Raw genomic sequence first — 26324 nt, 5'->3', positions numbered from 1 at the left:
ATATGCCATCACTTCATTCATTAAATCACCCAGACCCACAGCTGCCGCATCCGCCTATCATATCACGACCCCACCATTCATTCCCCACTCATACATGTTAAATTCCCTCCACCTCACCTCTCATCCCGCACACTCCTCCGCAATCATATGGCCCACACTCCCTTTTGGCCCTCATTCACCGTTCAAAGTTTATCAGTCGGGGGGGGGGGGGGCAAAATGGGTAGTCTTTAATACCACCCATATAAACCATGAAAGTTCCTTTTAGTCTTTCAGGACTAAAAATCCCAAAACCACAAACCACTCCATCTTACCCCCGACGAGGTATCCTTCATATCTGCTACCACCACCCCACGTCGCCTCCACATTGCACTCCACATCATATCTATCTTCCAATCATCGGCCACCTATGTGTTTCCCATTCATTTCCACTCCCGTGCATTTATAACCAAATGTTCATTAATTAACCCGTTGGATAATTAATGAACTTTCAAACGTTCGATGCCACCTTTGCACTCCATTTTTATCTTTATAAGCACTCTGCCATACATTTCAAAGGTTACACAGTTAACTTCTACGACCGAGAGTATTCTTCAAAGCTCACCTGGTCAACGATTCAGCCACTAGTCGACATTCTAATAACCATTTGTCCTATTCGCAAGCACACCTTCTAGGTCCACTTGTCAGTTACCTATCTCTACTCTGTTAATTCCTTTTACCATTTTGTCATTTAAAGTCTACAGTTTCGTTTTCCAAAATGCCTCCGAAGGGAAAAGCAATGGTAGAAGTTTCAAATCCTTTGATTCAACTACAGATTGATTTCCACCATACTCCATCAGTTGACAAGGATTGCAAAATCATTGAGACTTATTCTCAATTTGATTTATTTGAAATTTATTGTTGGTGGGAAGAGTAGCTAATTGACCAGAGTGATGAAATTTGGCTTTGGTAATCCCAATGACCCCACTATATTTTTTTGAAAATACATAGAGCTCTAGAGTTCATGAGGAAATGCCATGTATCCTATGATCCCAGCCAGAGAGCCATTATCTCACCTACTGGAGAAATCCTCTGTCCCATTAACACTGATTCAATTGAGAAAATTTTGCAGGTCCTTGCCACTACACCAACTCATCCTTTTTCTCATGAAAACCTGATAGAAGCTTATAACAAATCGGACTTTACCAAGAGATCCCAAACCCTGGAACTATTTTTAGCAATTGGTAGTCCTCTACCAAAGAGAAACCACCCTTATGATTCATCTGTGTTTCTTGATAGAACCAGGCATATTACTACTATCATGTCCTATTTGCTTGGTTACCACTCTGATCAGTCTGTCATTGAAGCCATCCTTGGTTTCCTATCCATGTTTTCTTCTGATTATAAGCCTACTGTTATTTATGATTTTGGTCATTTCATAGCTGAAACCATACATGAGCAGTTTGTCAAATTTAACACTGAATAAGTATTCAAGTATGATTTTGTACTTGTGTATCTGTTTATATGTTTTTAGGGGGGGGAAATTCCCATTTTCTTTGTAGAAACTTGATGAAGAAGGATCGCCACAGTCAGTGATTTTCTAGACTTCAATGGGGATGGAAGAGAAAGAAGAATTCACATACAAGCAGTTCATAGAATTTTTTATTCATCCAGCCCTCAGCCTTATGAGTAGCACTCCATTACTAAGGATCACTGAAGAGATTGTCAAAGAGCTTCAGTTCATAGATCAAGTTGCAATAGGAGATTAGTATTGCTACCAGAACTACATAGAAATCAGGGTTTTTGGCTGTGATCTTCCACCCTATAAACTGCAAAATTACCTCCCTGTGAGAATCTTTTCACTGGAGTACTTGAGGAAAAGATTGAATGCAGATGAAGTGAATTTTGTAGCTGCTAAAAAGAAATCACAATTTAAGCTCAAAGCTCAAGTTGGTCCCTTCATTTGTAATACCAGGACAACAGGGGAGGAAGTTGATAAGTTGTTAAAGAAATTAAATTTGCTCTCAGTTTCTCTTGGTCATATGACCCATTGGGAATCATCTCCAAACTCAGGGTGGAGAATAATTTCACACCATATCATCATACATCTAGGCCTGACATAGAAAAGTTCAAGAATCAGTTGGAATGTTTAGAGAATACCCTCCAAGAGGTTGAGGAGTAGGTAGTCTCTACATCAAATATGAAAACTCCAATTGCACAGGAAAAGGAAACCAAGAGAGAGAGGGAAGAATGATCTTCACCTGCAACAGCGGTAACAAGCCAAGGCTTCAAGGTTTTTCATAGAAAAAGGAAACAAAGAGTCTCTATGAATGTTGATTCATAGTCTGGTGAAAATTCTATACAATCTCCAACTCAGGCTACCACTTCTTATGAACAGCAAATAGTCCAACATGTTGGAGGCATTCCAGAGAATAAAGAGGAAGACATCTTCCATGTCTTCAGTGAAATCAAAAGAAAGAATGGGGAATTGAAGGTGAATAATTACACCCAGTTCTGGAAGCATTCTTCTAGCTCTCAAGCAAGGCTTCTTTCAGTCTTTGACTCTGAGAAAGGGAAGATGCAAATGGATTTCTTACAGGCCCAAGTTCCCCAGCCCAGGACTGTAGCACAATATCATAAACACACTTATTTTGAGTTCAATGTTTAGGATGTGCATCCAATTGATCAAATTGAGATGCACAAACAAACTGGACAAATGATTGCTTCAACCTTCAGAAACACTGCTATGAGTTTGTCAAAATTGCAGGTTACATTGGCCAATATTCAGTCACAATTAAAGTTGGAGAAGGTCTCCTCATTAGAAAAGGATACCAAGATTTAGTCCCTGGAAAATCTAGTGCTAAGGATGGGATATGATCCATCTAACATAAATATTGTTGAGGAGCTCATTAAGAAAAATAACACTGAAGTTGCAGCACTAAAGAAACAGCTGAAACTGCCAGCATCTGAGGATCCAATGGCCAAAGAAATCGAGGAGACAGAGACTCAAAAGTCAGACATGATGAAGCTCATCATAGAACATAATTTTCAAATAAAAAAAATGGAGGAGAAGATGGAGAAATTGGTTAAGGAGAAGGAGGAAGCTATCAAGAACATTCAAACTTCAACAGATGCAGTTTCTCTTGCAGTAGTTCCCATCACCAGAGTCTCTACTACAACCACTACATCAACAACAAATACAACAGAAGGAGTTGAAGAACTTACTGAAGCTGTTCAGAATGTGTCTATCCAGACAAGAGAAATCAATAAATTGAAGGATGAACTCAAAGAATTACGGCTTTTGAAGTCTATATCAGATAGTACACGCACAACTGAAACAAACAGACTTAAAGGCCAAGTGGAAGTGTTGAAGAAAGAACTCGTAGATTTCTTAAAAGGAAACAAGTTGGGTTTAGCAAAAGAAATTCCATGGGAAGAAATCACAGAGGCAATCAAGGAGTTTGGCCCACCATTAAGATAATATTCAACCAAAAAGATCTTTTGGAGAAAGCTCAGTAAGCAGTAGAATCCATAAATAGGTAGCTGGAGGATATGCCAGAGACTGCCTCTGATATAATCAAATTTCTGAATTCCAAGGATGATTATGAGCTTGAGGAGTTAAGGATAAATGAAAAAACTTCAACAATATTAGAAGTAAAGAGGATTATCACTAAAAGAAATCTCAACCTTCAACTACAAGAAAAGTGTAGCAATGTTAACAACATGATTCAAAGATTCTTCAACAAAATTGAAACTTTGATCAACAAAGGTTTACCTTCCATGATGGTTATTAATGATAAATTGATGCCAATTGAAGATTATGTCAAGAAGTTAATAGAGGTGGGAACCCATGCATCATTAGTAGCCAATATCAAAGGATCAGCAACACTAGCTCTCATAGTAAAAACACTCAATGATTCTTTCTTCATCCTGAATGAAATCAAGCACATATATTTAGTAAAACCCACTTTTACTAAATATACCGAGATGGATGAAATCTATAGGAGGGTAACAAATATTTCTGTCCCAGATAAGAAACATTGGGAGGAATTAACATATTTACTGGATTGAGGATAATGGAACAACATTCAATTTTTCTGGGAACAGTCAGCCAACTCCAACCAATTTTTAACCTTTTCAGCATAGTCATAAAATAGTGCAACACCAAAGCAGTGCCAGATCATTAGACGAACTTATTTTTGATTGTGTAAATAATCTATTTTTGTAAAAGCAGTTTAGGATATTTTTCATCCTACTATTGTATAAATAACTCTCTTCACGAGTTATTAAGGGTAGCGCCCTTGAAGAAGAATTTCTAGACATTTGATGTAATTAATCTTTCTGGATCATTAATACAAAGCAAAGGATTCTAAATTCTATTTTGCACAGTTTGTGTTTCCTGTAAGTGTTTCCAGTGTCATTCATTATGTTTTTCTTCATATACTTGTGTCTTGCATAGATAACTAGGAAGGAGTAAGTGTATTTCAATTTATTCCTATAAGCTTTTTGAAGTGATAATATATAAAGATAATGAATTAATGAACTATTTGTTTAATTAATTCCCTCAAAATTAATAAATCATCAGCATCTTTTGTAAGCTCATGTATATTTTCTCGAACGTATAAACATGGTCTAAAGCTTTTCATACTTATGATTATCTAGCTTTCAATTTGAAAACTTTGGCAATCATATTACTTTTCTATTTCTGCTCATCATCATAAAAGATATTTCACTGTGTAAATATTTATAGCAGCCCTCTGTTGACACATTGATATTATTCAAGAGGTTAGGCACATCAGTTCTATATCTGTTTCATCCATTGGTCTCCCAAATTAAAACAAAACCCCCAAAACATTTATCTTAGATGCTCTGGCATAATAGTTGACCATTATTATCTCAGAGGTACAACACCTCTTTTTCCTCGCTCACTAAACTATAAAAGATACCTCGAGTTTTCTTCATTTGAATCATTAAAATTTGATGAAGATCTATTGATTTTTTTGTCGCATGACTCATTAAAAATTCACGACGAATATCGAGTTTAGTATGTCTCCTCGTACTCGTAAGAAAATGAGTTAAACATATATTGAGCATAGGTTTATCCCTTTATCCAGACTCAGTAGATTAACTTATGGAAAAGGAACCTTTTCGGGTATATCATTAAACCTTTGTTTCACCCGGTTAAAAACTATGACAATGGGGCCATCCTAGAGTCGATCTTTACGATCTTTTCAGACTCTTGAAACATGAAAAGACCAATGAGTTTTCCTGTCTGGCCTCATTAAAATAATTAGATAGGGAATATAGTCACTCTTTCTAATCTTTTCAAAGTCTTAAAACATGAAAATACCAATGATTTTACCTATTTGGACTCACTAAACTAATCAGATGGGGAAAGTGGACAATAAAATTGTTTTGTGTCAGTATTTTGAAAAGTGTTTTTTGGTAGCGGTTTCTCCCTTGAACATGGAACTCCCTCAGATAAACCTTCCTTGTGACGGCCTCTCAATATGAACCTTACCATCCTATCATTTTAGCCTATATACCCCGATGTTATTGCATCTTTGTATCCTAACACTCTTCGGTGTTCATGAGTCTAGTGCTAGATGGTTAAAACCGTTGTGTCGTGCCTTCTATTATTCAAGGGAAAACATTTATCTTTTGTTTCCTCCATCAAACCATCAAGCATATTATTCCATCATGCCCTTCATCATTTTGACCCAATTTTCAGAAATATTTCTCAAAAAAAATCATTCTTGTCCTGTTTCATGTTCACTGATGTAGGACACATTATTGCCTACCTTTCAACAGGTCTCTTCCTATCGACTTCAACACTCTATCTACGAAGAAGACCCAGAAAAACTTCAGTGCCTTGGAAGTTGCAGACATCAGTGGCAGGTCACCTTTTGTTTGGTTAGGGGTTTTCATTATTGGCTCCTGGTTAAATGATTTTATGAGGGTTTGATGGTAAAAACATTATTCACACTCACTAGATTGTATTGTGCATCTTGGAGATGATCACCATTATTGGTGGCCATCCTCGCGTCTATTAATCAGGTGATTTCGTACATGTTTGACCTCAACAAATTTATTCACATGTATCAAAATATGATGTTATGGTGAAATGGAAATCAAGACCTTGGGTAGAGGCTTACATCAATCATCATTGTTTCCTCTCCCAAGTTGTGTTTATTGTTATTTGGAGACAGCTGATCAGAATGATCTTATTATGACACAGGATTCGCATTGTGCTTATCAGCGGCCATGATCGTCATATCACTTTGTTGATAAATCACTTTGACATAGCTACTGAGCGTGGGAATTCCTGACTCAAGACATGATTTTAGATTTTTTATATATGTGTTGTATTAGGTTTCTCGTATTCCCGAAGCTCTGATCCTCTCTCTCTTTTTTCCAAAGAAAAGGACAGTTATATATAAATTATTTCGGCCATCGTCATTACCTCTGATCTCACACTTTAGGGGGCATCTGTTATACAGGAAAATGACCTCTTCATCAAATCAGAGGAGAAGATTAGGATGACTGAAGGACTGACCAAGTTCACAGGCCCATTTTCCAAGCTAATGTTGTCTAGGAACTAGCAACTTGCTTTATAAATCTTCCTAGCAAGGCTAAGGGTGTGTTAGTGCCTAGGGTAACTCTGTTTGTTACCTCAAGAAGGGCATTAGTAAACCTAATTGAGTTTCTATGGGTCAAAGGAATGAGTTGACCGAGAAATATCCCAAGATTCTCTCCTATGTCAGCTCACAAAAGTAGGGAAACATCAGAACTCGACCTGTTTGGAGGAATTACTAATTCCTAATGGAGTCTACAAATGGGAAAGAGCACAAAGGCATGGAAACATCACTTCTTTTTCCTAATGGAACTCATGAAGGATTTGGCAAGGCTTATCCTCTCATGCTATATATGAAAGGCTAGGGCCATTGTGGAAGAGGTCGAAACATTTGAAAGGATTTCCTATTTGACTGTCGAGCATAGTCTCTGACTAAGGCATAGCAAGAGGTTAAGAAGGGAGAGAGAGAGAGGAGCTGGAGGAGTAAGGGAATGCTGATACAATCGATGCTTGTAATAACTCTTTTCTACATCAATATAGAACTACAATTCCGTTGTCCACTCCGCGATGTTGGTAGTGTAATTTGTTTACATATTTATGCAAGTTCGTTATTATGAGTGGCTTAGATACATGTAATTAGATATCTTTATATGTTAATGAATTGTTTTTCAAAGTTATATGTTGTGATATTATGCTTGTCTTTTCTATGTGTAGGTTTTGATCTAGAGCTAGCCAAGGGGTCTTCCACCTTTCTACTTTTCACTCTCCAGCAACACCACACCAAGACTTGAGGTAATAAGTCCTTCTTCCTACTTTGATTTTCATTTGTTTAAAATAGATATGCATGAATATTTGCGATAGATGCAGCTAATCTGTTAGACTGCCAAGTATCCTGGGAAGATCCTTGAGGGTTTCTACATCACCAAACACCTATGCATTAATCCTGAGAGCACAAGCATCGATGAAGCACTGCAATAGATTAAAGCAATTATCTTCAGAACACCGAAGGAACCTATGGAATGGACCCAACCAGATTGGAGAACCCAACTGCACCACACATTAGAATGCTATGATGTGACCACTAAAGAGGAAGAAGAAGACCTAAGGAACATCAATATTCTGGAGGTAGAAGGGCATTACGAAGTCGATGGTCCACAAATAGAAAACCCGAATATCTCTGCACCTTTGAAAACAATGTAAGTAAACATTGGTACTGAAGAAGAACTGAAGTTTGCAAAAAACAGAGATTATTGGGATGACACCACAATAGATAAAGTTGTTGAATTACTTCGCGAATACCAGGATCTCTTCCCTATCATAGAACCTGTTGAAGAATCTGATTGGATGAGCCCGATTGTGGTTCAAGAGAAGAAAGGAAAAGGCGAATTAAGGATTTGCGTAGATCTACAGAATCTTAATGATGCATGTGTCCATGATCCATTTCCAACATCATATACAGATGAAGTTTTAGAAAATGTTGGAGGGAAGGAGGCCTATTCCTTTATTGATGTGTTTTCAGGGTATCATCAAATCAAGATCATGCTATAGGATAGGAGAAATATGACCTTTGTGACAAAATGGGGTTGTTTTCAATACACTGTGATGCCATTCGGACTAAAGAATGTGCCTACGATATTTTCTCGTGTAGCCATAGCAACATTTAAGGGGTTCATTCATAAGTTTCTGGAAGTGTGCTTTGATGACTGGATGGTGTTTGGATTAGTGAAGCGCCATGTAGCGAGTTTGCGTATGATGCTAGATACATGTTACAGATACCAGATAGCGCTGAATTTAAAAAATGCATATTTTGTGTTCCTTTTGGGATCTTGTTGGGTCATGTTGTATGCAAGCAAGGATTGATGGTGGACCCTACAAAGATTTCAATAATTGTGAACTTGGAGGCCCCTAGGAACATCAAGTAGCTGTAGGCAATGTTGTGACATATGCGATACTATGGAAAATTTATCAAAGCTTATGCCCAAATTACTATGCCCATGGAGAAACAACTAAAGAAGGATCCGACATTCTGTTGTGATGAACAGTGCTATTGTAGCTTAGATGTGTTGAAATAAAAGATGGTCACTACACCAATCTTGGTATTCCCCGATTGGAAAAAGGAGTTTCATGTACATGTGAATGCTTCTTACATTACGTTGGGCACAGTGCCAACATAGGTTGGTGAAGGATAACTTGACCATTCTATCACCTTCGCAAGTAGGAATTTATCGAAGGCGGAGAAAAATTATTCAACAACTAAGCGCGAAGCACTGGCCATGGTTTATGCACTGCAAAAATTCAGGCATTACCTGTTAGGAGGGCACTTCAAGATGTATACAAATCATTTTGCCTTAAAATACCTGGTCAACAAGCTTGTGTTAGGGGGGAAATTTGCAAATGGTTTTTATTATTTTAGGAATATGACTTTGAAGTCATTGTCAAGCTAGGGAGGTTGAATGCGGGCCCTGACCATCTGTCACAATTTGAGATAGGCGAAGAACCAAGTAATTTGGAGAAAGAGTTGCTAGATGCACAACTCTTTGTGGTGCGCATAGCAGATGAACATTTTGTAGACATTATTCACTTCTTAACTATGGGGATGGCGCAAAAATGATATACAAGTCAAGAGAGGAAGGAATTAGTAGTACATAGAGCCGACTTTTCAGTCATTGCGGGACATTTGTACAAAATGGGTGCCGATGAAATATTACGAAGATATGTGTTGGACTTTGAGCGTGATAGCATTCTCACCGAGGCTCATGGGGGAGCTGTGGGAGGCCATTATGAAAGAAAAGAAACTTCGTAGAATATTTTACGTGTAGTTCTATGGTGACCAACATTGCATAAGGATTCCAAGGCATACTATAAGGCATGCGATGCATGTCAAAGAACTGGCAAACCGTCATGAAGGGATGAGATACCACTACATCCTCAGGTATCTTTGGAGGCCTTTGAAAAGTGGGTGATTGATTTTATTGAGCCAATTCATCCCCCCAGAAAAAAATGGGCACACGTTACATTATCACTGTGACAGAATATCTAAGTAGATGGGCGGAAGCACAACCCGTCAAGGATTGTACAGGAGCCACGATTGCAAAATTCTTGTTTGAGTATGTCTTAACAAGGTTTGGATGCCCGAAAGTGTTGATGAGTGACAGGGGTACACACTTTCTGAATGAAACAATCAGCATGTTGACTGAGGAATTCCAGGTCTACCATCAGAAGAGTACACCATATCACCCACAGACAAATGGAACTATCGAAGCCTTTAACAAGATTTTGGAGAATGCATTGACAAAGATCTGCTACGCAAAACAGAATGACTAGGATGTACACGTACCTGTAGTGCTATGCGCTTATAGGACTACTTTTAAGAAGCTGACAGGACCTATGGGGTCGAAGACGTGTTGTCGATGGAATACATTGTTCCTAGCCTCCACATAGTAGCTTTGACGAATATGGCAGATCGCGAGGCCTTGGAAGAATGGCTCATGCAGCTCATAGAGCTCGAAGAAGACTGATTTTTGGCAGGATTCCATCAACAAGTATAGAAGGAATGCGAAAAAGCATGGCATTATCGCTATATCAATCTTCACACATTCAAGGTCAACGATCTTGTCCTGTTATATTATAGTAATCTCACTAAATTTCTGGGTAAATTACAGATGCATTTGTTCGAGCCATATAATGTCAAAGAGATTACAGATGGTGGCGCAGTTCATCTCATGAAGCTAAATGGGGAACCCTTCCCGAGAAGAGTGAATGGAAGCAAGTTGAAATTGTATACAGGGGATCCTGCCCAATGACTATATGGAAGCAGTATAGTCTTAGGACTCTAGGTAGTTGGAAGGAAGCATGGGACTATAAACTACACTGCCCAGCTTGAAGGACAAGACAGTGAGTAGGTTTCATGGAGAGTGACGAATATACAACAAATGAAGTTGCACCATGGGGGAAGATACTACGTAGCATGGTAGGAATATGACCGTTAGAATTACTATTCATGATGGGGCAGCCCGAGAGCAGTTAGGAGGAGCAGGGTGGCATCAATTAAGGAAAAAATATTTGAATATATGCCATGAAAACAACATTTATTATTAGATTTTAATTCAAAACCCCTTATAAATTACGAGTGCTAGTCCAACAGATAGCAATTTGTGCTCAAAGACTTGTTGGTGAATCTTGTTGTCTATTGCATATAAGCCAAGTGTTCTGGGAATAATTTATGTCACTAGAAAACTATTCTCCCATAGCCTGAGAGTTATCTATGGAGAGAATGACTGCCACGAACCCCGCTGAAGCCCTAAGTTCGGGAGGAGTTGTGTTCGATGTGCTAGGACCGAAAGTGTCTAGTGTAGAGGCTACACTTGTGGTGCCCATAGCGCCAAGGTCACATAGGCCAAAACAGACTATGGCTAAATAAAATCAACCTGTTATGAAGGAAAAGAAACCAGCTTCTAGCAGGAAAAATAATGAGAAAATGTCGCGAATGAAGTTCTGGTCCTGGTCATTTCACTTGCCTCTCAGTGCGCGAAGGAGGTTCAGTGCAACTAGGCAAAGTATCTATGTCAGGAGTTCCTTGTGAACTGTCATGAGTGTTAGTGTCAGTATTTGCATACTTCCATCAGGGATCAAAATTTTCTCTTTGCATTGTCATTTTAGGGGTCCCATACTGAAATTTTCACATCATTTCATTAGGTCATGTCAAGTTGATCCACTAATGGTTGTCTTCTCTTCTGGAAGTCTAATTTCTCCCTCATAGAGTGTACTTGCTGACCCTTCTTCAGGTTATCTTCAGTTATGGTTCATGGTCAATTTGCAATCATGCCTTCATTAGGTCATTTGGAATGTTTTCACTAGGGTTCCCATTAGGTCATAGGGCATGTTTCATTAGGTATTAGGGTTTCATTTCCAAGGTCAAGATGCCTGATTTTAAAGTGTAAATAAAGGTCAACAAGGGTATGAGGATAATGAATAAGTCAAACATGATGACTTGTAGGTCATAGCCAATGAAAAAAATATATTTTAACATAATGTAATTTTCACCTCAAAAACATGTTTTTGAGGTGAAAGCAGAGTATTTTGAGTTTATTTGTATTTCATATGTAATTTTAAGTCACTATATGTAATAACTGATCCCAATTGCACCAAAGCATCTCTCCTTGTTGCAAGACAAAGAAACAATGCAAAAATTAGTTCAAGTTGAGCAATTATCCACCTGCAAAGACATAAAGAAGAAAAGGCATTAAAACAAAGTTTTGAGAAGGACAAGAAACATTAGAAAGTGGGTTTTTCAAATGAAAAATCAAAATCTACACGTATTTAAGCTCCCACATTTCATTTCTAAGTTCATTATTCTCATTGGCAAGCAATGAGTCAAAAAAAAGTGAGAAGAAGTGATATGAAAATGGGGCCCTTAGGATACTTGTCTAACTTACAAGAACCTCTCCCACTTCCAAAGCTTGAATATTCCCAGGTCTCAATGATTAACCAATGTGGAATTGAGAATATGGTTGACAATATAGTGTATGCTTATGCTTGTTTTAAACTGATTATATGCTTTAAAAATATGTTGTTTTAGCTGATATGTAAATGTGCTTAAACATATATATAAGTGCATATAACAGTCAATAAGGCAGCAATAAATGATGACACAGAAGCAACAATTTAATTAGGAGCTCATCCATAACTCTTGGGCTACATCTCCATGAGCTCTAGTCAACTCAACTAGGCTCTCTGGGATTATGGTCTAAGTCCTTTTTAGAAGCTCTTGGATTAACTCCTGCCATTTTACACAAAAATAGTGGGTTTAGCCACCATGTTATTACCTGGATCTTGAAGCTATGGATCTTGGCTCTGGCTCTTGGTTCTTGGTTTTGGCTCTTGGCTCTGACTCTGGCTCTTTGGCTCTTGGTTTAGGCTCTTGGATCTAACTCTGGCTCTTTAGTGTTGGAAATAATACTGAGAGGGTGGGGGTGAATCAGTATTATCAAATCAATAAAATTTTTCCATTTCCATACTTAGATACATATACGTTACTTCAATTAATGGAACCTGCGTGTATACGCAACTGTGCCTAATGCAACTAGCATATATCTAGAATACTTATGATTCAGTTAATCCATTAAATGTTGATCTTTAGTTAGTGCCTCAGAACTTCATTAACCATATGTACAGTAAGCAGGTGCAGTAAAACAGAACAGATCATCACACACAAGAAGCACACATGAACACCATGATATAAGGTGGAAACCCAATGTGGGTGAAAACCACCTGTTGCAAGTCATCTCTATCTTCTTTTAATAAGAAACTTCATTTTACAATAGTTTTGTATTGGTGCAGTCTTATACCAGTATGCAGCCTTCTACCTGTAGAGGGCTACAACCATCTCTCATTTTCAGATTCTCCTGGATGGGAGCTACAACCCCCTTAGCTCTTGTACTAGCTAATCCATTTACTACTATATAGCTGCCAGCCTACTGAATGCTCCAATCTCCACTTGTTCTCTAGCTGCTACTGGAAGGGAGCTACCACCCCCTTTGCCCTTGTACTAGCTGATGTACTAGTACGTAGGTGCCGGCATACAATCTCCTTTCATCCTCCAGGGACCGCATTTCATACATTTTCAGACTGGATACTCCTGAAGAACAACACTATAATCTGAAGGACATGTTTCATCCAATTTTCATACTGGACCCATAAATATCATTAAAACAATCAATACTAGCATCATCAATTTCTGAATCACTGAAATACTGAAATCCTGTCAACAACACAGTCACCAGAACACAACGTAGAAAACAAAACTCTGCAATAACAATCAGACCCAACTACAACTTCAAACATCATAATTCATAATGTATATGCTACTATGATGAATCAAACCCGTGTACATACGCGCTTTCGCCAAAGCCAACCCGCGTACAGATCTACAAATATTTTCTCATAACTTTGCAGCTGTACCAGACATCAGTCATACCCATAACATTTATAGAACATGACATGCGTCAGTATACAGATCTAGAATAAACAAGATCAAACTGTATAGAGATGATTCATTCCAAGCCATTAGATCTCGATCTATCCTTGAATCTTGTTCTCCATCAACCGTTGAGATTCCTCCTTAGCTTAGATCAAGCAATGCATCATAAACCCATAACCTACATACTGGATCTCATGCTTCATCAGATATTCAAGACTTTTTCCATCCCTTTGCCTAATGATCTTCTTCTCCTTTTATAGTCTTAGGCCTTACTCAATACCATGGTCCAAAACCATTAAGAACTAATACTAGGGACCCAATACCTAGGTTCAACACTTCGGATACAATACCAAGGACCAAAACCATAGGTCTAAATAACATGGACCCAAAAATAAGTTTTCCCACATGTATGTGCTTTTCTATGCATGAAAGTGCGTGCATACGCATACGCGACTTTTGATCAGGAATCCTGCATGTATACGCGCCTTTGTATATAGTGAACCTGCGTGTATACCCTACTTGGTATATAGCGAACCTGCATATATACGTGACTTGGTACATAGTGAACCTGTGTATAACATGTGTGTATACCCTACTTGGTATATAGTGAACCTGCGTATATACTTTGAACCTACATATATACTCTTCTTTCTTCATTCTTTGTAGTCTGATCATCAAATCTCTGCTACTGATCTGCTACACTATGATTTATCATCTATGTGAGTTGCCATCAAGGACAACACTTGTATCATAATGCCAACAATCTCCCCCTTTGGACTTGATGGCAAAGCTAACTTGTCATACTGAGAACTGTCATTTGATTTCTTTGAGTTGTCCTACATCCCATGTATTCTGTCACATCTGATATCCCTTCTGTAGATTCATCTAGTTATATATAAGTGAGTTGTTTCTTCTACGAGTGGGTTACCATCAAGTACAACACATGCATCATAATGCCAACAATCTCCCCCTTTGGACTTGATGGAAAAAACACCAAATCACTCTCCCCCTTTGACATCAAGGGCAAAGGGAAAACCAAGATGTTCTCTTTCCTTGATAATCATTTCGTTGTCCATACTCCCCCTGAGTACATGCTGAAGTCTCTGCTCTACTGAAGAGAGATGTTCATGCTCCCCCTGACTGTAAGCAAGGTATGCAAAAAGATGTTCTACAAAAAGAACATGACTCTATCCCAAAGACTCATACATACATCCATATCCCAACCAAGTGGGGATACATCAGAAATTTATATATGACAAATAAGTACATTACATTATTCATCGCAGACATAGTGGGGAAACTAACATAGGCCGTTACATGACCTTGATAAAAGAAATACATGACTGAAATATTTCATCATCCTTCTTATGCATAGTGGGGGTACAAATTACATCATATGACCAGAAGATATTTCATCAAATGACTACAATAGATAGAGACACACTATTACATCATGAGTCTTGATATGACCTTTACATGAGACCAAACATCTAAATAAAACCATGATAGTCATCAGCAACTATCATACACAATGTATGATCTGCTCCATAAGCATCTGTCAACAACATCTAGACCAGCAATCATGTTCTCCCTATGTACCTGTTCCATCTGTGCTAGATGGTCTTTGTCAGGCCCATATCAAACTCTTTTCATCCTGAGTTTGGCCCACTGATTTCCTTCAAATCAACATATACGTGACTGTATCCACAGAAACAGGCGTATATATGTGGATCCTCCTCATGAAACTCACGTACAACCACTTCCAGATCAGCAACCTGTAAATGTCCTACAACAAGGTATGTCTCCATATAGATATCAACTCATCCTTTTGAACATCATCATAAAAGCATTCACATTATATCATATGTGTAAAACACCATAGCCATCTCATCAATAAGATGATCTTATATATCATCCATGTATCATCACTTGGGAATTTCTGCATCAATCAACATATGTAAGTATCAAAATATCAACATATAGGTAAGAACTCATCATCATCATGTCTCCAACAATGCAACTTTGAGTGATCATCCATGCATCCAACATAGCACTGTGTATCTTGATATCATCAACAGCATCAATCCTCATCCACATGAGTGCCAAGAACTATAGGAATCCTGCAACATAACTGTATTATATGATCTTTATGCATATGATGTGAGCAGCATATGAGTGACTCATCATCAAGTAATGAAGATGTATATTCAAGCTTTGTACTTCTCCTTATCCTTATGAAGATCACCATGTAAACACCATATATGTAGCATCAGAGAATCAACCACAAATCTGATCTGAACATCAATTATGTAACCCCAAGAATCATATGAGATTTTTTCATGGATAACTCATAATTATAGTGAAATAAGTATCATCACCAAGGACTACTAACCATAATGCCAACAATGCATTATTCAAAACATAAACTCCCCCTGAACCTATGCCATTTGTTTACTATTAGATCTGATCATGCATATATCAGCAAGAAGTATCACGACATCATCATCATTAAGTTAGGATAAAAAACACTTCTAAACATCTTATGAGTATCAAGACATTTCCACACATCATTACCAGATTGAAACCATTATCAAACAGAGAAAATAATAGACTGAATCATATCAGACCCTTTTTCTGAGCCTATCCCTTCTGCTTTTCCTCAGACTGACATATACGCGACTGTGCAGTGTCTAACTCACCTATATACGCAAATTTCCTTTATGCAACTTGCGTATGAGATTTAGGAAACTGAATTTTTACACTTTCAGCTCCCTCTGAGTCTGTTATGTCTGTGCTGTGCTATGTCTGAGTATATTGTGCCGTGCCACATCTTTCTGACTGTACTTCCTTCTTCTTCCATATCTTCAAGCGTGATGATGTTTTCTCCTTTTGGTGTGATGCTTGTACTTTGTCCCTGCATTCCTTTGCTATATGTCCAAGCTTGTTACATGCATCAAATCTTATATGTTTCATATTCCTTCTATAGAAATCAACAACTCTATGACCAAACATGTTGCAAGTAAAGCAATATCCCTTAAAGTACCTGGAACGCGATGATCTTTCTGCTTGATGGTCTTGAACCATTCTTCTTCTGCATCTGGCTACAACATGTCCAAGATTATGACATACATAACATTCAACATTGTTCATTGGAGGACTAAAATATTTTCTTTGAAGAATTTCTTTCCTTGGTTGATGATGGGATTGACCTCTCATCTCCTTCTGGAGCATTTCAGATTTTGCATTAGAGTTCCTTGTCTTACTTTGTGAACTAGATTCTCCTTCAATAGATTCATGAAAACCAAGACCAGTTTTGATAGCAGGAGACCTTTGACTACTAAGAATATCATCCAAGATCTTAGTACTATCTTGAAATCGTAAGAGCTTATCCTTTTCTTCTAATTTTTCTTTTAGAATATTTACCTCAACCTGGAGATGCTCTTCCTTTTCATGATATTGCTTCTTCATGTTTTCTTCAGCTTTTCTTCCTTCTTCTAACTAATGTCTTAGTTCAAGAACTTCATTTTCTTGTTTTTCAGGAGCTTGCAGTAGATATTTATTCTGCTTCTTTGATTCTTCAAGATCTTCCTTTAGCGAGAGGATCATAGCTTCAAGCCTTCCATAATAACTGGATATATCTCTGAGTTTCTTGATCGTTTTGCTCCTTTCATTGACTTCATTTCTTAATGAGGTCACTTCATCCTGCAACTTTTGATATTGAATTACCTTGTCCTTGAATACCTTCCTTACTTTGTTTCCTTCCTCTAGTTGAGCTTTTAGTTTGGTAGATTCTTCTTTGAAGGCACATTCCCTTTTGTTCAACAGATCTTGTTGATCTCTAATTTTGTCTGTAAGCCTTTTAAATTTTGCCTCTATTTCATATCTTTCTTGCTCACCCATATGAGAAAAATCAGTTGCTTCGCTATCACTTTCATCATCTTCACATGGATGGATACCAGAGATAACAAATTCATACCTGATAGATGTTTTTCACCTTCATTCTGAAGTGCTTCTTCCACATAATCCCCAATCGATGCTCCCACTGTCATAGTTCTTCTGAGATGTCTTCTTCTTCTTAGGCGCTTTCTTCTTAAGCTTCTTTCCCATTGATCTATGGATCTCCTTCAAGAGATCAAGCTTCTACCAAAGGACCTGCTCTGATACCAATTGTTGGAAATAATACTGGGGGGGAGCGTGAATCAGTATTATCAAATCAATAAAACTTGTCTATTTCCATACATAGATACATATACGCTACTTCAATTAATGGAAACCGCGTGTATACACAACTGTCTCTAATGCAACTAGCATATATCCAGTATACTTATGATTCAGTTAATCCATTAAATGTTGATATTTAGTTAGTGCATCAGAACTTCATTAACCATATGTACAGTAAGCAGGTGCAGTAAAACAGAACAGATCATCACACACAAGAAGCACAGATGAACACCATGATATAAGGTGGAAACCCAATGTGGGTGAAAACCACCTGCTACAAGTCATCTCTATCTTCTTTTAATAAGAAACTTAATTTTAAAATAGTTCTGTACTAGTGCAGTCTTATACCAGTACGTAGGCTTCTACCTGTAGAGGGCTACAACCCTCTCTCATTTTCAGACTCTCCTGGATCGGAGATACAACCCCCTTAGCTCTTGTACTAGCTGATCCATTTACTAGTGCGTAGGTGCCAGCCTACTGAATGCTCCAATCTTCACTTGTTCTCTAGCTGCTACTGGAAGGGAGCTACCACCCCCTTTGCTCTTGTACTAGCTGATGTACTAGTACGTAGGCGTCGGCCTACAATCTCCTTTCATCCTCCAGGGACCACATTTCATACATTTTCAGACTAGATACTCCTGAAGCACAACACTATAATCTGAAGGCCACGTTTCATCCAATTTTCATATTGGACCCATAAATATCATTAAAACAATCAATACTAGCATCATCAATTTCTGAATCATTGAAACACTGAAACCCTATCAACAACACAGTCACCAGAACACAGAGAAGACAACAGAACTCTACAATAACAATCAGACCCAACTGCAACTTCAAACATCAAACTTCATAATGTATACGCTACTACGATGAATCAAACATACACGCTTTCGCCAAAGCCAACCCGCGTACAAATCTACAAATATTTTCTCATGACTTTGCAGCTGTACCAAACATCAGTCATACCCATAACATTTACAGAACATGACATACGTCAGTATATAGATCTAGAATAAACAAGATCAAACCGTATAGAGATGATTCATTCCAAGCCATTAGATCCCGATCTATCCTTGAATCTTGTTCTCCATCAACCGTTGAGATTCCTCCTTAGCTTAGATCAAGCAATGCATCATAAACCCATAACCTGCATACTGGATCTCATGCTTCATCAAATATTCAAGAATTTTTCCATACCTTTGCCTAATGATCTTCTTCTCCTTTTATAGTCTTAGGCCTTACTCAATACCATGGTCCAAAACCATTGAGAACCAATACTAGGTATCCAATACCTAGGTTCAACACTTCGGATGCAATACCAAGGACCAAAACCATAGGTCTAAATACAACGGACTAAAAAATAAGCTTTCCCACATGTACGCGCTTTTCCGTGCATGAAAGTGCGTGCATACGCATACGCGACTTTTGATTAGAGATCCTGCCTGTATACACACCTTTGTATATAGTGAACCTGCGTGTATACCCTACTTGGTATATAGCAAACCTACATATATATGCAACTTGGTACATAGTGAACCTCCATATAACCTATGTGTATACCCTACTTGGTATATAGTGAACCTGCGTATATACTCAGAACCTGCATATATACTCTTCTTTCTTCATTCTTTGTAGTCTGATCATCAAATCTTTGCTACTGTTTTGCTGCACTATGATCTATCATCTGTGTGAGTTGCCATTAAGGAAAACACTTGTATCATAATGCCAACAATCTCCCCCTTTGGACCTGATGGCAAAGCTAACTTTTCATACTGAGAACTGTCATCTGATTCCTTTGAGCTGTCCTGCATGTTGTGTGTGGAGCATGATTGTTCAAAGGTCTTTGTTTCAGCCGGATGTATACCCTAGGAAGTTTGTACACCCCTCCACGCGGGGGGGTGCGGGGGGGACTTGCCCCCCCGCGGAGGTCCGGGGCGGCCGATCCCCTCTGGCTGGGGGGTTCGGGGGCCAGTGGTCCCCCGGAGGGGGCTCGGGGGCAGCGCCCCCGAAGCTAAAAATAAATGTAAAATTGCCTTGTAAAAGTATAGTAATTTCTAGTCAATCTGGGCCGTTCATTAGGCGGATGATCTGACGGTAGAACTTATGTTTAGTTTAGGGTTTTTTTCCCTAGAAGGAAACCCCTCTCTTGGTATGAGGGCATTGTATTTTGAGGCTGTGTGATAGATGTGTATTTTGTGTGAGCGAGAAACAGAGAGGTGAGACTGTGAGAGAAAAACAGAGGATATTACAGTGGATTTGATGTAGGTTGTGTCTCTTCATTTTTCTGGATAATAGAAAGGAAGGACTGGCTGTTCGGGGTGGACATAGCCCAAACTGGGTAAACCACGTATATCTGTGTCTCTCTTGTTTTGTGCGTTTTCTGTGTTTATATTTTTGCAATATTTTATGTGTTCCATTGCTCCATAATATATAATTTTCTAACAACTGGTATCAGAGCCGAATGTCTATTTGGCTGATAAACTCGCAGGAAAGAAGGGTTCCTGGTTCGAGTGGGAGCAATGGCGGAAGATGGTAAGTTTAGGGTCGAGAAATTTAACGGCCAAAACTTCTCGCTGTGGAAGATGCAGATGGAAGATTATCTGTATCAGAAAGATCTATACCTACCATTGGGCAGAAAAACAAAGATGCCGACGGGTATGAAAGATGAAGAATGGAACCTTCTCGATAGAAAGGCACTTGGAACAATACAGTTGTGCCTTGCTGTGTCAGTCGCCTTCAACATTTCGAAGGAAACCACGACAGAGGGTTTGATGCAGACGTTGTCAAAACTATATGAAAAACCCTCGGCCTTAAACAAGGTATTTCTTATGAAACGATTATTTAATATGAATATGTCGGAAGGTGGATCTGTTGCAAACCATTTAAATGATTTTAATACAGTTACAAGTTAGTTAAGTTCTTTAGGGGTAAACTTTGATGATGAAGCTAGAGCTCTGTTATTCTTGTGCTCATTACCAGAAAGTTGGAATGGTTTGGTAATGGCCATTAGTAACTCCGTTTCTGGATCTAGTACTTCAAAGTTTGATGATGTTGTTGGTGCTATCCTTAGCGAGGAAATGCAACGGAAAAGCTCCGATGAGACATCGGGAAATGCTTTGAGTGCAGATTCTAGAGGAAGAAAAATGGAAAGAGGAAAGAGCTCAGGATATCGCAGTAAATCAAGGAAAGGCAAATCCAAGTCAAGATCGGGGATAGTGTGCTGGAAATGTGGAAAGAAAGGACACCTAAAGAAATATTGTAGATCTCGGAAGGGAAAAGAAGGAGATGCACAACAAGAAAACAATCATGAAGCAAATGTGACAGGTGAGGTGTTACAAGATGCTTTGATTCTTTCTTTCGAAAATATTACTGATTCCTGGGTGGTAGATTTAGGGGCTCATTCCATGCCACACCTGATAAGAAATACTTTCATGACTATGTTCAAGGAGATTTTGGACAAGTTCGTCTGGGTGATGATAAACCCTGTAAAATCGTTGGAATGGGTAAGGTTCTTGTAAAACAGCAGAATGGAAACCAATGGCTATTAAAGGAGGTAAGGCATGTTCCAGATCTAAAGAAAAATCTGATTTCAACAGGGCAGTTAGGTAGTGAAGGTTGTGTGACAACTTTCACAGATAAAGCTTGGAAGGTCACCAAAGGAGCCCTGGTAATAGCAAAAGGTGAAAAGGTTGGTACATTGTATTTATGCAATGGTATTTCTAACTCTGTTAATGCTTTAACTTCCAAAGCAGCAGATGCAGCATTATGGCATCATAGGCTCAGACACATGAGTGAAAAGGGGATGAAGATTCTTCACTCAAGGAATTTGTTGCCGGGTTTGAAGAATGTTGATTTGGACTTCTGTGAGAATTGCATTTATGGAAAACAGAAGAGAGTCAGATTTCTCAGAGTTGGGAAAGAAAAGAAGAATGAAAAATTAGAACTTGTGCATACAAATGTATGGGGACCTGCTCAGGTATCATCTCTCGGTGGCTCTCGTTATTATGTTACTTTTATTGATGATGCAACTAGAAAAACTTGGATTTATTGTATTAAGAATAAATCTGATGTATTTGATACTTTCAAGAAACAGAAAGCTTTGGTTGAGATTGAGACAGGAAAGAAATTGAAGTGTCTTAGATCAGACAATGGAGGTGAATATTGCAGCAAAGAGTTTGATAGGTACTCTTCATAGCATGGAATTCGCAAAGAGAAGACAGTTCCAAGAACACCATAAGAAAATGGTGTGTCAGAAAGGATGAACAGAACAATCATGGAGCGTGCAAGGTGCATGAGATTGCATGCAGGATTTCCTTTACAGTTTTGGGCAGATGCTGTAGATACTGCTGTTTATCTAATAAACAGAGGGCCTTCAAGTTCCTTGGATGGTGGTGTTCCAGAGGAAGCATGGACAGGTAAAAAGGTAAACTACTCCTTTTTAAAGCCTTTTGGTTGTGAGGCCTTTGTCCATATTGATAAAGAAAATAGAACAAATCTTGAGGCAAAGTCAAAGAAATGTACCTTTATTGGATATGGTGTTAATGATTTTGGTTATCGCTTATATGATTACGAAAATCAAAAAATCATTAGGAGCCGAGATGTAATATTCAATAAAAAGGTCTTGTATAAGAATCAGTTGCAGGAAAAGGAAAACAAGGAATACACAGTTCTTGATGAAATCACTGAAAAAGGGAAGGTGTCTGAAAATAATAATAATCAACAACCACAACAACAGCAAGCACCACAACAACAACAGGCACCCCAAACACCTGAAAGTGGTGTTAGAAGATCTGCCAGGATAAGTAGACCCCCTGAACGATACTCTCCTTCATTATATATTTATTGTTGACTGATTCCGGTGAACCCGAATGTTATGAAGAAGCAATGTAGGTTGAAAGCAGGAAGAAGTGGGAGGTAGCCATGGAAGAAGAGATGGACTCCTTAATGCATAACCAAACTTGGGATTTAGTCAGGTTGCTTGTAGGAAAAACTACATTGAAGAATAAATGGGTTTACAGGCTGAAGGAAGAAGATGGAGGAAAACAGAGGTATAAAGCTAGACTTGTGGTGAAGCGGTTTGCACAGAAGAAAGGTATTGATTTTGATGAAATATTTTCCCCTGTTGCTAAAATGACTTCAATCAGAACCATTTTAAATCTTGTAGCAGCTGAAGATTTGCATCTTGAGCATTTAGATGTAAAGACAACCTTTCTCAATGTGGATTTGGAGGAAGCGATATATATGCAGCAGCCACAAGGATATGAGGTGAAAGGGAAGGAGAAACTAGTGTGCAGGTTGAAGAAGAGCTTGTATGGCTTAAAACAGGCTCCAAGGCAGTGGTATCTAGAATTTGACAAGTTTATGTCTGAACAAGGTTAGACTAGATGTCACTCTGATCATTGTGTTTATTTGAAAAAGCAAAATGATGGCAGCTATATTATATTGTTATTGTATGTAGATGACATGCTTGTTGCAGGATCTAACATGCAGGAAATAAATGTGCTCAAAATAAAATTGGCAAATTCATTTGCAATGAAGGATTTGGGAGCTGCAAAACAAATCCTTGGTATGAGAACAACTAGAGACGGGAAAAATTGTAAATTAACATTGTCTCAGAATAAGTACATACAAAAGGTGTTGAAAATATTTAACATGCACAATGCAAAACCAATGAGTACACCTTTTGCTAGCCATTTCAAACTTAGCAAGGAAATGTGCCCAAAGACCCAAGAATACATGGATTATATGTCTAAAGTTCCATATGCATCAGTAGTTGGAAGTTTAATGTATGCAATGGTCTGCACAAGGCCTGATATTGCACATGTAGTAGGAGTTGTAAGCAGGTACATGAAAAATCCAGGAAAGGAACCTTGGATGGCAGTGAAATGGATTATCAGATATTTGAAAGGTACCACAAATAAAGCATTATGCTTTGGTGGTTCAAACATCTCCCTACAAGGATATGTTGATGCAGATATGGCAGGTGACAGAGATAACAGGAGGAGCACTACAGGATATGTATTTACTGTTGGAGGAACAACTGTCAGTTGGGTTTCAAAAATCCAAAGTGTTGTTGCACTTTCAACAACAGAAGCAGAGTATGTTGCTGCTACAGAGGCTAGTAAAGAAATGATTTGGTTACAAAGGTTTATGGGTGAATTGGGTAAGGAGCATGATATGGGCACGTTATATAGTGATATTCAAAGTGCCATTCATCTTGCAAAGAACTCAACATTTCATTCTAGGACTAAACACATACAGCTCAAGTACCATTTCATACGATCAGTGTTGGAAGATGGAGAGTTGAAGCTGGAAAAGATACACACTAGCAAGAATCCTGCAGATATGCTAACAAAAGTTGTAACCATTGAGAAACTGAGAATATGCTCAGTTTCAATTGGTCTTCAAGGATGATGATGAAGATGAGAAACAGCTAGGTCCAAAGAGAAGTCATTGTCCAACAAATGAAGCAGCGGTGGAGTTTCTACAATAATTCTCCAAGTGGGAGATTGTTGTGTGTGGAGATTGATTGTTCAAAGGTCTTTGTTTCAGCTAGATGTGTACCCCAGGAAGTTTGTACACCGCTCCACGCGGGGGGGGACTTGTCCCCCCGCGAGGGTCCCGGGGGGCTGATCCCCCCCAGCTGGGGGGTCCGGGGGTCAGCGGTCCCCCGGCGGGGGCTCTGGGGCAGTGCCCTAGAAGGCAACCCCTCTCTTGGTATGAGGGCATTGTATTTTGAGGCTGTGTGATAGATGTGTATTTTTTGTGAGCGAGAAACAGAGAGGTGAGACTGTGAGAGAAAAATAGAGGATATTACAACGGATTTGTTGTAGGTTGTGTCTCTTCATTTTGTTGGATAATAGAAAGGAAGGACTGGCTGTTCGGGGTGGACGTAGCCCAAACTGGGTGAACCACGTATATCTGTGTCTCTCTTGTTTTGTGTGTTTTCTGTGTTTATATTTCTGCAATATTTTATGTGTTCCATTGCTCCGTAATATATAATTTTCTAACACTGCATCCCATGTATTCTGTCACATCTGATATCTCTTCTGTATATTCATCTAGTTATATGTAAGTGAGTTGTTTCTTCTACGAGTGGGTTGCCATCAAGTACAACACATGCATCATAATGCCAACAATCTCCCCCTTTGGACTTGATGGCAACAAGACCAAATCACTCTCCCCCTTTGACATCAAGGGCAAACGGCGGACCAAGACGTTCTCTTTCCTTGATAATCATTCCGCTGTCCATACTCCCCCTGAGTACATGCTGAAGTCTCTGCTCTGCTGAAGAGAGATGTTCATGCTCCCCCTGACTGTAAGCAAGGTGTGCAATAAGATGTTCTACAAAAATAACATGACTCTATACCAAAGACTCATACATACATCCATCTCCCAACCAAGTGGGGATACATCAGAAGTTTATATATGACAAATAAGTACATTACATTCTTCATCACAGACATAGTGGGGAAACCAACATAGGCCGTTACATGACCTTGATAAAATAAATACATGACTGAAATATTTCATCATCCTTCTTATGCATAGTGGGGGTACAAATTACATCATATGACCAGAAGAGATTTCATCAAATGACTACAATAGATAGAGACACACTATTACATCATGAGTCTTGATATGACCTTTACATGAGACCAAACATCTAAATAAGACCATGATAGTCATCAGCAACTATCATACACAATGTATGATCTGCTCCATAAGCATCTGTCAACAACATCTAGACCAACAATCATGTTCTCCCTCTGTACATGTTCCCTCTGTGCCGGATTGTCTCTGTCAGGCCCATATTAGACTCTTTTCATCTTGAGTTTGGCCCACTAATTTCCTTCAAATCAACATATACGCGACTTTATCCACATAAATAGGCGTATATACGCAGATCCTCCTCATGAAACTCGCGTACAACCACTTCCAGATCAACAACCTGTAAATTTCCTATGACAAGGTATGTCTGCATATAGATATCAAATCATCCTTCTAAACATCATCATAAAATCATTCACATTATATCATATGTGTAAAACACCATAGCCATCTCATCAATAAGATGATCTTATATATCATCCATGTATCATCACTTGGGAATATCTGCATCAATCAACATATGTAAGTATCAAAATATCAACATATAGGTAAGAACTCATCATCATCATGTCTCCAACAATGCAACTTTGAGTAATCATCCATGCATCCAACATAGCATTGTGTATCTTGATACCATCAACAACATCAATCCTCATCCACATGAGCGCCAAGAACTATAGGAATCCTGCAACATAACTGTATTACATGATCTTTATGCATATGACAACAGTAGCATATGAGTGACTCATCATCAAGTAATGAAGATGTATATTCAAGCTTTGTACTTCTCCTTATCCTTATGAAGATCACCTTGTAAGCACCATATATGTAGCATCAGAGAATCAACCACAAATCTAAACTGAACATCAACTATGTAACCCCAAGAATCATATGAGATTTTGTCATGGATAACTCATAATTATAGCTAAATAAGTATCATCACCAAGGACTACTAACCAT

Source organism: Pinus tabuliformis, chromosome X (genome assembly GCF_031772625.1).
Source record: "Pinus tabuliformis cultivar Carrire ecotype Pingquan chromosome X, CPIR1, whole genome shotgun sequence".
In the NCBI taxonomy this organism is placed as follows: Eukaryota; Viridiplantae; Streptophyta; class Pinopsida; order Pinales; family Pinaceae; genus Pinus; species Pinus tabuliformis.
Note: the sequence above shows the minus strand (reverse complement) of the source record.